Source organism: Macaca mulatta, chromosome 15 (genome assembly GCF_049350105.2).
Source record: "Macaca mulatta isolate MMU2019108-1 chromosome 15, T2T-MMU8v2.0, whole genome shotgun sequence".
In the NCBI taxonomy this organism is placed as follows: Eukaryota; Metazoa; Chordata; class Mammalia; order Primates; family Cercopithecidae; genus Macaca; species Macaca mulatta.
Genome location: NC_133420.1, coordinates 6857869 through 6873091, shown reverse-complemented (window position 1 = coordinate 6873091; position 15223 = coordinate 6857869). Strand labels below are relative to the sequence as shown.

At 46.3% G+C, this 15223-nt stretch overlaps 1 protein-coding gene across 1 annotated transcript in view; it reads right to left on the bottom strand.

The window, feature by feature from the left end:
* PIERCE1 (piercer of microtubule wall 1) overlaps positions 1-15223 on the bottom strand; it is a 266631-nt gene that overhangs the window by 141345 nt on the left and 110063 nt on the right. The window lies entirely within an intron of this gene.

Genomic DNA, 15223 nt, shown 5'->3' with positions numbered 1-15223 from the left:
TGTGGCCTTCCAAGTCATAGGCAGACTCAAAAGATTTTCTGATCAGCAGTTGGTTATTACCTAAAGACCTGAAATCAGTAGAAAGGAATGAGTTACAATAAGGGGTTGTGGAGACCAAAGTTTTATCACGCAGGTGAAGTCTCCAGGTGGAGGTTTCAGAGAAAATAGATTGTAAATGTTTCTTATCAGACGTAGAGCGTCTATCCTCTCAGTCTGAAGGTCTGTGTTGATGGTAATGAGGTATGTCCAACTCCCTTTTCCCATCTTGGCCTGAGCTAGTTTTTCAGGTTAACTTTGGAATGCACTTGGTAGAGAGGAGGGATCCGATCAGATGGTTGGGGGGCTTAGAATTTTACTTCTATCATAATTTCCATAAGCAATCGAGGTAAACTGTTAAAAATTAATTAGGTAAATTAACGGAATAAATGTTTGCAAGTAAACATCATAGAATTTGAAATCTAAAGTTACAATAAATTAATTGTTTGTTAAATGTCTGCATCATTTCCAATTGTTTTTAACAAAAATTTGATTATAGGAGAAAACATTTTTCTTTTTTTTTTTTTTTTTTTGAGACGGAGTCTCGCTCTGTCGCTCAGGCTGGAGTGCAGTGGCGCCATCTCGGCTCACTGCAAGCTCCGCCTCCTGGGTTTACGCCATTCTCCTGCCTCAGCCTCCTGAGTAGCTGGGACTACAGGCGCCCGCCACCGCGCCCGGCTAATTTTTTGTATTTTTAGTAGAGACGGGGTTTCACCGTGGTCTTGATCTCCTGACCTCGTGATCCGCCCGCCTCGGCCTCCCAAAGTGCTGGGATTACAGGCGTGAGCCACCGCGCCCGGCCGTCGAGAAAACATTTTTCTAAAAAATAGTGTGTTCTTATGAAAAGGAAATAATTTTTGTCAAATTCACAGGCTCTTTAAAAGTCATTTTTGAAACAAGGTGTATTATTAGTCAGGGTTCTCTAGAGGGGCAGAACTAATAGGATAGATGTATACATATAAAGGGGAGTTAATTAAGTATTAACTCACATGATCACAAGGTCCCACAGAAGGCTGTCTGCAAGCTGAGGAGCAAGGAAGCCAGTCTGAGTCCCAAAACTGAAGAACTTGGAGTCCAATGTTCAAGGGCAGGAAGCATCCAGCATAGGAGAAAGGGGTAGACTGGGAGGCTGGGCCAGTCTAGTCTTTTCACATTCTTCTGCCTGCTTTTTTTTTTTTTTTTTTTTTTTTTTTTTGAGACGGAGTCCTGCTCTGTCACCCAGGCTGGAGTGCAGTAGCCCGATCTCGGCTCACTGCAAGCTCCGCCTCCCGGGTTCACACCATTCTCCTGCCTCAGCCTCCCGAGTAGCTGGGACTACAGGCACCCGCCACCACGCCTGGCTAATTTTTTTGTATTGTTAGTAGAGACGGGGTTTCACCGTGTTAGCCAGGATGGTCTCGATCTCCTGACCTCATGATCCACCCTCCTCGGCCTCCCAAAGTGCTGGGATTACAGGCGTGAGCCACCGTGCCCGGCCTGCCTGCTTTTTATTCCAGCCGCGCTGGCAGCTGATTAGATGGTGCCCACCCAGACTGAGGGTGGGTCGGCCTCTCCCCATCCACCAACTCAAATGTGAATCTCCTTTGGCAGCACCCTCACAGACACACCCAGGAATAGTACTTTGCATCCTTCAATCCAATCAAGTTGACATTAAGTATTAACCATCACACAAGGTAAAAGGAACCAGTACATAAGAGAGATATACAGAATGTTATAAATATGAAGAGGTATTTTTGGTAAGAAAGGTTAAAAGGAAAGTAATTTTATATGAGAAAAAATCTCGTGTGGTAATTTTATTGTCCTAAAATAAAATGACTGGTTATTTAAGAAAGAGGGATGTTTAGGATAAAACAGGAACTCCAAGCATGTTGTAAATGGTTTGAGTAAGTGGTAATAAGGTTTGCAAAAAGGGAATTTATGAAAAAAACTTCACATAATCAAATTGGTCTAATTAAAAGGAAATTAAAATAGTCATTCTAGAGGTTGGGTTTTGATATTAAAATACACTAATAAACTAAAGAAATGGTTAGAACAACAAAATTTTCTTAAGGTATTGATTTACTCAATAAAATTATAAGAGATTTTAATTTTTTTAATTCAAAAGTTTAACTTTCATTGCATCTCACTGTTTTCAGCTTTCTCTCCCCTTCAAGAAGGCCCAAAATAACTTCCTCCTTCAAAGTTTTCATCAGCTCCTGTAACTACTTTCCTCAGGCTCTAACTGTAGTTGTGGCCTGATGCCACAAAATATTTTATCTTAAGGATCTCAGCTGGGCACAGTGGCTCACACCTATAATCCTAATACTTTGGGAGGCCGAGGTGGGTGGCTCTTACGAGGTTAGGAGTTTGAAACCAGCCTGACCAACATAGTGAAACCCCATCTCTACTAAAAATACAAAAAAATTAGCCGGGTGTGGCTGGCACCTGTAATCCCACCTACTTGGGAGGCTGAGACAGGAGAATTGTTTGAACCCAGGAGATGGAATTTGCAGTGAGCTGAGATCACACCACTGCACTGCAGCCTGGGCGACAGAGCAAGACTCTGTCTCACACACACACACAAAAAAAAAGATCCAAAGGAAATGTTTTCTTTCAATATAACCATCTGTGCTCTTGGCTTCAAATTCTTCTATGAAGTTGGAAACTTTCATTTCTGACCCAGGACAGACTCTTCCTATGTGTCTAACTAATTCAAGTCCTAAGAAAACTGAGATTAAAAAAAATAAGGTTACAGTATCTGTGTAACTCTAAGTATTGCTTTTAAAGACCTTGTGCCACTAAGTTATAGGGCTTTGACTCTGGTGTAGGACACAAAGCCTACTAAACGTTAAACACAAACAGCAGTTAAAGCCTCATCTTCAGACCCATGAGATGACAATCAAAATAGCCTGCACTCATGAGACACAGGACCCGATATTAACACTATCCAGCCCCTCCCGAAGAGGTGAGCACGTGAGATTTTCAGGGCTGATTATGAGAGATAAAATTAGTTCGGAGTTTCTCTACAAATTAAAGATTAATATCAAAGCCACACTGATGGAAGACTGGCATCCGGGCCCCAGCATCAGATTAACAAGGTTTTCTTAGAGCATTAACAACTCTTCAATTGAAGAAATTTTAAAAGGTTTATGGAAATTACGTCTTACGGTCAAGATGATTAAAATGTAATAGATTTGTTTATAATATTTGAGAGACCGATTTAGTTGGCCTTCTGCTGTCTTTATGACAGAGTATTGTTTGGGAAAGTACACCTTTTCTCTCAAAGAATAATAGGTTTTGCTTTTTTTTTTTTTTTTTTTAAATCCTTGAGTTATCAGTTTGGCTTAATAAATGGCTTATTTTACAGTGACCAGCAATCCTATTTTGTGATATCAAGTGTTTTAAACTTTTGATCTTTTACAAACTTTTCAAAATCAAATTCTAAATTCAGTCTATTTGCCCTATTAAATTTTTGATATCAGGTCCCCTGAAGACCAAAAGAGACAAATTTTGCTTATTTGGTAAAATAAAATCGTATGGGAAGCGTTGTCGAATATGAAATGATATTTAACCTTCTTTGGATTATTTTCATATAAATGTGTTATTAGGGCCGGGCGTGGTGGTTCACGCCTGTAATCCGAGCACTTTGGGAGGCTGAGGCAGGTGGATCACCTGAGGTCAGGAGTTCAAGACCATCGTGGCCAACATGATGAAACCCTGTCTCTACTAATAATACCAAAATTAACTGGGCGTGGTGGTGCACGCCTATAATCCCAGCTACTCAGGAGGCTGAGGCAGGAGAATCACTTAAACCCAGGAGGCGCAGGTTGCAGTGAGTGGAGATTGCACCATTGGACTCCAGTCTGGGTGACAAGAGGGAAACTCCATCTCAAAATAAATAATAAATGTGTTATTAGTATGTGTTCCAAAATTATATGAGATTCCTGTGATTCTGATAGGTCTCAGTATATGTTATCAGTAATAATTATTGTTATTATGTAAAATTGTTGTATGCCACAGAAATAACCAAATTTCCTTGTCAGTTAAGTCTTTAACCATGGTTGGTCTGAGACTTTTGTCATCCACAATTGTTATTTTCCTTTAATCCTTTTATGGAATGGTTTATAATCAGCCATAGAACTCTGAGGAGTACTCTTAAATATAGGTTTCTGATAAATTTAGAGATTGTGCCATTGGAGCAGAGAGAAAAACTTCCCGGGCTCTCGTGGAGAGCTGATATATTCATGAGGTTTGCTGATCTCGTATCAAACAGAACAGGAGTTAAATGCACGGACTGAACTAATAGAAGACTGAAATAATTGTGCATGCCTTTTTATAAAAAGAAATTTGCTGATTCTTTTTTTGTTTTTCAGAGTCAAAAAAAAAAAAAAACTTTCTCTTCTTTTAAGCTATTTACAGCTTTTACCAATGGAATATAGTATACTCTTATGAGCAAAATTTAAAATATAATTCCTTTCTCTCAACCTAATTTCTTCAAACTTTGGAAACTTTGTGAGTATTCTTAATTTGTAACAATACGGTGTAAAACAAAAACAAAATTCTAAGTCCCACCCACCCAACGGACGGACCCTCCCCTCAGCCAAGGACTACTTCTGGTCTACAATACTAATAATCTTCTGGCCTGCTACTACTGATAATTCCAAAGTTAACCTGAAAAACTAGTTGGGGTCATCCTGAGAAATGGGGGTCAGACATGTCTCCTTATACCTTCCTCCCTTTTGGAATTCAGACACAACTGATCAGTATTAACATCAACACAGAAACCTTAAAGCGGATAGAACAGACTCTTTAAGTCTCATAAGAAGCATTTACAACCGATTCTCTGAAGCCTGCTACCTGGAGGCTTCATCTGCAGGATAAAACTCTGGTCTCTATATGCCCTTATCTTAACCCAGACATTCCTATATATTGATTCCAGATCTTTCAATAATAACTCCTTCAACCAACTGCCAATCAGAAAATCTTTGTTTTTCAATATTTCATTTTATTTTATTTTATTTTGTTGAGTTTTGCTCTTGTTGCCCAGGCTGGAGTGCAATGGCATGATCTTGGCTCACTGCAACCTCCGCCTCCCAGGTTCAGGCAATTTTCCTGCCTCAGCCTCCCGAGTAGCTGGGATTACAGGTGACCCCACAATCACGCCTGGCTAATTTTTTTTATATTTTTAGTAGAGACGGGGTTTCACCATGTTGGCCAGGATGGTTTCGAACTCCTGACCTCAAGTATTCTGCCCGCCTCAGCCTCTCAAAGTGCTGGGATTACAGATGTGAGCCACCGCACCCGGCCCGGTCAGAAAATCTTTGAATCTGCCTGTGACCTGGACCTCCCCACCCTCGATCCCCCGCTTTCAGCTGACCTGTCCTTCCAGACCAAACCAGTGTGCATCTTGTATGTATTGATTAATGTCTTACGTCTCCCTAAAATGTAGAAAAACAGGCTGTAACCTGATCACCTTGGGCACATGCTCTCAAGATCTCCTGGGCTGTGCCACTCATATTTGACTCAGAATAAAGTGCTTCAAATATTTTACAGATTTCAAGTGTCGAACTCTCCAATTATGCCCTGTTATAAAAGAAAATCAATTCTTATCGGACTTATGCAAATAACTATTGTTAATAATATTTGTTATTAAATAATATATTTATTATATATTCATGTATAATATATATTAAATATATTATAATATATAATATTTATATATAATATAAATATTATAATATATTATATAAATATTATAATATTAAATAATATTATAATATAATTATAATTATAATTAATTATATAATATATTATATATAATTATAATATATATTATATATAATAAATATAATATATAATTATAATATTATAATTATATTATATATTATATATAATTACATATAATTAGTCCTTTTTTTTTTTTTTTTTTTTTTGAGACAGAGTCTCGCTCTGCCGCCCAGGCTGGAGTGCAGTGGCGTGATCTTGGCTCACTGCAAGCTCCGCTTCCCGGGTTCACGCCATTCTCCTGCCTCAGCCTCCCGAGTAGCTGGGACTACAGGCGCCCGCCACCTCGCCCGGCTAGTTTTTTTGTATTTTTTTTTTAGTAGAGACGGGGTTTCACCGTGTCAGCCAGGATGGTCTCGATCTCCTGACCTCGTGATCCGCCCGTCTCGGCCTCCCAAAGTGCTGGGATTACAGGCTTGAGCCACCGCGCCCGGCCAATTAGTCCTTATTATACATACTTATATATAATTAGTCCTTATTATATATACTTATATATAATTAGTCCTTATTATATATACTTATATATAATTAGTCCCTATTATATATAATAGAAAATATAATTATATATAATTATGTATAAGGACTAATTATATGTAATTATATATAATTATAATATTTAATTAATATTATATATTATACATTAATATATAATAAATATATTATTTAATAACAATTAAATATTATTAACAATAGTTATTTGCATAAGTCCGATAATAATTTATTTTCTTTTATAACAGGGCATAATTGGAGACACTGCCCTATAGAGCCAATAAAAGTCCCTTGGAAAAACTGGCCCCATGTCACTGACTTGTGACAAGACTGTCACTTCCTGACAGATCTAGGAACCCCAGAAACAGTCTGTGTTCTGTGTCTTTCTCCAGAGACGACTTTGAGGGCTTCAGTGGTTAAAGAAGAGAAGCAGGCTGGCCCGGGAAAGGCGCCCAGATCCTTCCTCCCACCCCTTTCCCAATGGCTCCTTCTACTCCCATCCCTCATTCATCCTTTCTTTCATATTGATGAGGCCTGTTGTGCCTGTGTGTGCCAGACCCTCGGACTTTAGGGGTGCCCTGCCCACCTCTCCTGTGCGTTAAGTACCTGACAGGCTAGGGCTGAAGGCAGGTTTTGAGTAAGAAAATAGAAGATCTCTAAAAGTTCCTGAAACAGAGGCAGAGAAGGGGTAGTGATGGATTTGGGGAAGGACATGGGTGCCTAGAGAGGACGGCTAATGATGACTATCTCTTGGGTAGGAAAGGGGCGGGGGGGACTCCTCCACCAAACAGATCCCTGTCTGAGCACAGCATGGGAAGCTGCGGGGAAAAGTCTCCACCTACACCCCAGACAACATCTACTGTCACTTTAGCTGCAAATCCACCTGCCCGAAAACCTTCTGGCCTACCTCATGTGAAAAGGGAATTCATCTACTCAGATATGCCCTTGTAAGTTCCACTCTGTCTCAACAGAAGGGAAACCAAGCAAGATGCAGGAGGGCACAGCCCTGGGCCATCTAGTGCCAAGGCAGCTGCTCAGGTGGGGCCCTCTGTCCAGCTGGCGGGGACTCAGCGGCGGAGAAGGCCTGTCTGGATGGTGTTGAGGGCTCATCTTCCTAGCAGGCTGCTCAATCATGAACACCCTGTTGATTCTCCGGGAGGGCACAATCGGGGCAGCCGGGCAGGCTGGATCCAGCCCCACCTCTGAAATGCCCTGTCCTAGGGAGGAGTGACTCAGTCAGGACTGCTTCTCAGCAGCCACGGGCAAAGCTCAGGGCAGATTCCACTTCTCCACAGGCCTCTCGCCACACAGGGAATGAGAGGAAGCCCCTGCCCTGAATCTCTGCCCTCCACCTCTCCAAGCTTAGTGCCGATGCCATCCCTGGCTCACTGGCCTCTGCCTCCTCTCTGTGCCTGGCCATGCACCTCCTCATTGCTGCCTCTGCAGCACTGCACCTTCCGTCCCTCTGCCTGGTCACCCTTCCCGGGTCTTGCTGAGGCTCCTTCACGCAGAGGCCACAGCACGAGAAGCATCCTCCCCTCTGACGTCTCCGGAGGAGGCTCTGCTGCCCCCCGAGTTCCTGAGAATCCCTCGCCCTCACCCAGACCCTCTGCCTGGGGCCCTCAATGCTTTCACCTCCCTCTTCTGTCCTCAGACTCAGAAAGCACAGCAGGGTGGGAGCTGGTCAGAGGCGGCACATGCTGCCCATCAGGTTTCCCCAGGGAACTTGACAAAAGAGGGCTTGGTGGGGGTGGGTGCCCCTCTCTAAGCTCGAGGGGTCAAGCAAGTAGATCCCAGATGGGAGGGCCCCAGGGTGCTGCGTGCAGAGCGGCCCCAGGCTGGACCCCCCAGCCAGGCTGACCACTGAGCACACCCTGTGTCCAGGGTCGTGACTGTCCATCCTCTGGGCCCCTCCTGGAACCAGGCTTCAGCCTCCCTCCTGGGACACTTGGAGGGTCCCCTCCAGAGCATGGCCTCTGCAGGTGTGGGCAGCATTGTTTTCCTGGCCAATGGAGTTAGGGCAGGTGTGGCTCCACGCTGTTGTGGCAGGGCCAGGTTTCACTGACAGCTGACCAGGCAGGTCCCCTTAACAACTTTCAGCACTGACTGAGTGATTACGTCAAATATTAAAAGCTGGCCGGGCGCGGTGGCTCGCACCTGTGATCCCAGCACTTTGGAAGGCTCAGGCAGGCGGATCACCTGAGGTCAGGAGTTCAAGACCAGCCTGCTCAACATGATGAAACCCCCATCTCTACTAAAAATACAAAAATTAGCCGGGCGTGGTGGCTCATGCCTGTAATCCCAGCTACTTGTGAGGCTGAGGCAGGAGAATTGCTTGAACCCGGGAGGCAGGGAGGCAGAGATTGCAGTGAGCCAAGATCACGCCACTGCACTCCAGCCTGGGTGACAGAGCAAGACTCTGTCTAAAAAAAAAAATTAAAATTAAAATTAGCCGGGCACGGTGGCTCAAGCCTGTAATCCCAGCACTTTGGGAGGCTGAGATGGGTGGATCATGAGGTCAGGAGATCGATACCATCCTGGCTAACCCGATGAAACCCCGTCTCTACTAAAAAATACAAAAAACTAGCTGGGCGTGGTGGCGGGCGCCTGTAGTCCCAGCTACTCGGGAGGCTGAGGCAGGAGAATGGCGTAAACCCGGGAGGCGGAGCTTGCAGTGAGCTGAGATCCGGCCACTGCACTCCAGCCTGGGCAACAGAGTGAGACTCCGTCTCAAAAAAAAATAATAATAATAAAATAAAAAAAATAAAAATTAAAATTAAGAGGTGAGAGAGCCAGCACCCTTCTACAAAGGTTAGAATGTAACAAAAGCCCACCAAGAGTTTTGCCCAGGCTTTTCCTGGGCCTTGAAGCATGACAAGATAATGAAGGAATTCTTAACGGGACCCATTTAGGATTTAACAAGTTTTATTGGGGTCTAAAGAAATGCCCCCAACCTCCATGATTTAGCAGGAGATGAGATAAGGGTAATCACCCCTGCACCTGGACCCCCCTAAATTAGGTAAATTTACTGAGGCTCCAGAGGAAGGTCTTTAGGACTCAGGCTTTAGTTATAGATTAGAAGGAATTTATCACGTATGTTTTAGGGGAATGCACACTTACACATAGACCCATAGCTTCAAAGGTATATCAGCTCCGGAAAACTTGTAATTTTGAGTTGATCTGGTGCTATTTTCCCAGCCTGCTCCCTGTTCCCATTTACAGAAGCAAACTCCCTTCTTTCCCAGTTCGTCTGCATCTCATTATCAAGCCGTGAGAATTAGCTGCCCAACCTCAGTTCAGCCTGGGTACAATTTGGCGAGCCAGCCGGGAGAAAGCGGCTAAGCGGCTTCGTAGGTATGGCCGGATTTTGTCGGATTCGGATTCCTAACTATGGATTCATGGGAAAGCCCTTAGGAGCTGTGGAAAGGGGCCGAGCACGATCCTTTCGAGTGGGAGGAAAGGCACCAACATTTGATCAACAATTGAAGCGTGAGTGAATCTCCACCCCCGCCTTAGGGCTTCCAAATCCTCCTCAGCCCTTCCAACTGAATGTGCACGAGAGACGGTTTGGCACTTGGAGTCTCAACGCAAAGGTGAGGCGAAGCGTTACAACCCAGAGCGTACGTTTCAAAGCAGCTTGCCTCGGTAGCCAAGGGCTGGCTGGACCCCCTGCCTTCGAGCAGTTGTTGCTGCTTGCCTGCTACTCGAGGGAGCCGAGATGCCGACCGTGGGGCGGCCTGTCACAATACATGCGCCCCACCATATGTTAGTGTTACTGGAGCAAAAAGGAGGTTATTGGCTGACAGCAGGCCAACTGGGTAAAGCTATCAAGCCATACTTTTAGACGACCCCAAAGTAAAGCTGCAAACCACCGGAACTCTAACCCCTGTTCCATTATTCCCTCCCACCGAGGAGCCTGAGAAACCCTACATAACTGTCTAGAGGTCGTAGACCAAGTGATCTCCGGCCACCCGGACCTAAAGGCTGTAGCCCTCCCGTGCACAGACTGGACCTTGTTTGCAGACGGGAGTAGCTTGGTCACCGACGGGAAGAGAAACACCACGTATGCTGTGGTGACCTCCTCAGAGGTAACAGAGGCAAGAACTTCATCGGCAGGCACCTTGATGCAGAAGGTGGAGTCAATTGCCCTTAAAACTGTCCCAAGTTAAGAGCGCCAACATATACGCTGAGTCCAAGTATGCATTCATGATAGCTCACGCACACAGGGTTATCTGGAGGGAAGGAGCGTGGTTAAGGGCGGATAACCAAAGTTAAAAATGCTCAGCAAGTGTTAGAATTGTTAGAGGTGGGCCGGGCGCGGTGGCTCACACCTGTAATCCCAGCACTTTGGGAGGCCGAGGCAGGTGGATCACTTGAGGTCAGGAGTTCGAGACCAGCCTGGCCGACATGGTGAAACCCCGTCTCTACTAAAAATACAAAAATTAGCCGGGCGCGGTGGTGCGTGCCTGTAATCCCAGCTACTCGGGAGGCTGAGGCAAAACAATCTCTTGAACTGAGGAAGCAGAGGTTGCAGTGAGCCAAAATCGTGCCACCGCACTCCAGCCTGGGCAGCAGAGGGAGACTCCGTCTCAAAAAGAAAAAAAAAAAAAAGAGTTAGAAGCGATAAAGGCCCCACAGGAAATAGCCGTAATGCATTGCCCCGGCCATCAACGCAGTAATTCCAAAGCGGCAAGGGGCAATGCTTTCGCAGACCGCACCACTGGGCATTCAGCCAGTGATAGCATCGAAATCCAGGCTCCCTTAATTCCCCAAATAGACTTCGTGGCCCTGGAGCCCCGGTATGCTTCTGAAGATGAAAAGGCTGCAGAAGATAAGGGATTCAAACTAAATGAGGAGGCGTGGAGGCATAGAGAGGAAACAGCACAGGCATAGTCTGGGCAGCAGTGCGTCTCGTCCGCCCGCTGTTAAAGTACGTTCACGATAGCCCGCACTTTGAGAGAGACGCTTCGCTGGCCTTTGTACAAAATTATTTGAAAGGGAAAGGACTAAAGGCCCACTTAGAGAATATCATTTAACACTGTCATCTGTGCGCCCGGAATGAGCCTAATAATCATAGCCAAGGGCAGCCTGGGCAACAAGAAAGAGGAAGGTACTCACTAGAAAACCAGCAAATAGACTTTACACAGATGCCACCAGCCCCTGGGGATGCAAATACCTCCTAGTTCTAGCGGGGACTTTCTCTGGCTGGGAGGAAGCGTGCCCATGTCGCTCTGAACAAGCAACTGAAGTAAAGTTTTGCTGAAGGAAAGCATACCACGATACGGGCTCCCTGACGTAATCCAAAATGATAATGGGCCTTCACTCACCTCTGAGATAACTCAACAAATGAACAAAGCATTGGAAATAAAGCGGACACTGCACTCAGCATGAAGACCTCAATCTTCCGGACAAACTCAGAGAATGAACCGCAGCCTAAAAACATTCATTGCCAAGTTGTGTCAAGAGGCTCCACTGAAAAGGACTCAGGTACTTAGCATAGTACTGCTCCCTGTAAGTGGGATTAAAATAAGTCCCTGTGAAACTGTCTCTGGCAGACCCTTTGCAGCTAATCTGTCTCAGGCCACCAAAGTGCCCCTAGATAGGGAGTTGGCTGTTAAGAATCATGTTGCTGACCTTAGGACAAACTCTTAACGTTTTGCATAAGTTCGCTTCCAACAGGGATGCGGTGAATTCCACAGACACCTGCCACCCACTCCTACCTGGCAATCAAGTACTGCTGAGGGAATGGAAGGAAGCCACGACGGGAGAAATGGAAGGGCCCTACCACGTGCTCCTGACCATGGGCGCGGCGCTGAAGCTGGCAGGCATCAATCCTTGGGTCCATCACACGCGAGTGGAAAGACCCTTGCCGGCCGAGAGCTCTGCAGCAGAGGAGTCTCCCGCCGCGGCTGGGCAGCAGAACCTCTAAAAGGCCTGAAGTTTCCATTCAGAAAATACCAGGACTTTCTCTTCTAGCGCTCTGTCTTGCGATGCCTCTCATCATTCCTGCTCTTACCTCTCATCTTCCCTTACACTGGGCACAGGACTATGAGGATAACCTACAGCCAACCTCCTGCAGGGTCTGTGGCCTCTCACCCCTTTCCAGCACCTCAAGGCTGCCTTGGCGGGGGTCGCCCATCCAGGGGAAGGACTGGATTTACCGGCAAACCTTTCTGGGAAATCTAAAATCTCGGACTGGGTCACAAATGACAGGAGTCACCAGGGCAAATGTCTCAGAGTGGCCCATAAACAAAACTTTAGACGGCCCAGGGCACACAAGGCCATTCTCAGTAAACAAAACAAGGGATGATGCAACGGCTTTAACTATGCCCTTGCCGAGTCTAAAGGTGGATGTCCAGGCTGTTATACCACAAAATGTCCGGTATAAAAACGGCTTGCTTCGAATTTAGAATGGATTTACTTGACTAACTGCCTCCACCGGACATTGAAACCAAGTAGCCCCCTTACGCTGCAAACACCAGAACCCCTCCCTTGACCACTGGCTTTAAAGTAACTCGAATCCTGGGATGGATCCCGCCACACATTGACCACCGGCCTAACGTAACTCGGATCGTGGCACGCATTCCGCTGCACATATTAGAGTGCCCCAACAAAGAGATCTGAGTTTTTATTTGTGTTTTCTGTTTTATTTTTTTTGAGACAGAGTCTCTGTCACCCAGGTTGGAGTGCAGTGGAGCGATCTCGGCTCACTGCAACCTCTGCCTCCCAGGTTCAAGCGATTCTCCTGCCTCAGCCTCCCGAGTAGCTGAAATTACAGGTGCCTGCCACCACACCCGGATAATTTTTTTTTTTTTTTTTTTTTTTTGAGGCAGAGTCTCGCTCTGTCGCCCAGGCTGGAGTGCAGTGGCCGGATCTCAGCTCACTGCAAGCTCTGCCTCCCAGGTTCACACCATTCTTCTGCCTCAGCCTCCCATGTAGCTGGGACTACAGGTGCCCGCCACCTCGCCTGGATGGTTTTTTGTATTTTTTAGTAAAGACAGGGTTTCACCTTGTTAGCCAGGATGGTCTCGATTTCCTGACCTCGTGATCCGCCCATCTCAGCCTCCCAATGGATAATTTTTATATTGTTTTAGTAGAGACGGGGTTTCACCATGTTGGCCAGGCTGGTCTTGAACTCCTGGCCTCAAGTGATCCACCCGCCTCAGCCTCCCAAAGTGCTGGGATTACGCGTGAGCCACCGCGCCCGGCCCACAACAAAGAGATTTGTTTGCCACTGACTGGTCCCAATGACCTGGCCTACACTGGGATGCCCCTGAAGGAACCCAGTGGCTTTGTGGCACCATTTTATGGCCACGGCTGCCCTCGGGCACGGTGAGACACTGCACTCTAGGCCTCCTATGGGCACAGGGACCCTGGTAAAAACCATCCAGAATCCAGCCAATCTCCCACCTATGCTTAACAGATGGATCAGGTCAGTCTTTCACAGGGACGATCATCTGGCCGCAATCTTTATGCCCTCAGTAGGCTTAGAAAGGGTCATACGGCAGCCAGAGGCTAATTTTCCTCAGCGAGCCTTAAACGACAGTCTCCAAAGTATTTCCCGTGTGAATGCTGAAATGCACCGTAGGTGGAAAGCTATCTTGCAAAATCAAACGGCCCTAGATATTCTAACAGCAGCTGGGGGGACCCTGCGCCCTCATCAGAACCGAATGTTGCATGTATGTACCTGATAATCCCGGGAATATTTCTCCGGCATTAAAGGCTCTGCATCCACAGATGCAGGTCACCTCCAGTCCTAGGCTATCGGTTAATGGCCGGATCGCATCATGGCTTAGCGGAGGGCCTCCCTAGGGGCTGAACATCCTTTGCAGACCAGGCCATCCTTGCAGGCACCGGCATCGTTTACGTTGCAGAATGTATTGCTGTTGCATATTGTTCCAAAACATTCCTCCAGTACATACTCTTTCAGCAGGTGCTGCCTCTAGGCCCCCAAAACAGAGAGTACTACTGGGAACAAATCAACCTCCTTCACTCCAACACTGCATTCGGTGCCCTGTAACAACGACCTCCTATCAGCAGGAAATAGCCAGAAAGACTATAATGCCCCATCCCCCCATGATTCTCATAATAAATACCTATGCAAGCATGATAGCAATCATGCATAATTCGACAGTGGGGAATGCGGCAGGCCAGGTCTCACTAACGGCTGAACAGGCCGGCCTCCATGACAACCGTCTCAGCACTGACTGAGTGGTGACGTTAAAGATTAAAAGCTGAGAGAGCCAGCGCCCTTCAACAAAGGCTGGAATGTAATAAAAGCCCCACCAAGAGTTTTGTCCAGGCCCTTCCTGGGCCTTGAAGCATGACAAGATAATGAAGGAATTCTTAACGGGACCCGTTTAGGATTAAACAAGTTTTATTGGGGTCTAAAGGAATGCCCCCAAACTTCCATGATTCAGCAGGAGATGAGATAAGGGTAATCACCCCAGCACCTGGACCCCCCTAAATTAGGTAAATTTACTGAGGCTCCAGAGGAAGATCTTCAGGACTCAGGCCTTTGTTATAGATTAGCAGAAGTTCATCACTTCTGTCTTTAGATGAATGCACACGTACACGTAGACATACAGCTTCGAAGGTATATAAGCTCTGGGAAACTGCAATTTTGAGTTGGTCTGGTACTATTTTCCCGGCCTTCTCCCTGTACCCAGGGACAGAAGCAAACTCTCTACTTTCCCAGCTCGTCCACATCCCATTACTGGACTGAGAGACTAAGGAGAGAATAAGCACCAGGTCCTCAGTTGAGTCTGGGGACATGGTGACTCACGATAGGCTCTGGCCCCAGATGCTGTGCTGGGGAAGGAGCGGGAGGGGGCGGGAGGGGAACAGGGACACCCTGTACTCTGCGGACACAGCCACCATGGGTCCTCTTGCAGGCTGAGAGAGAGGCTGTCCCCTGCCTTTGGGACAGGGTGCC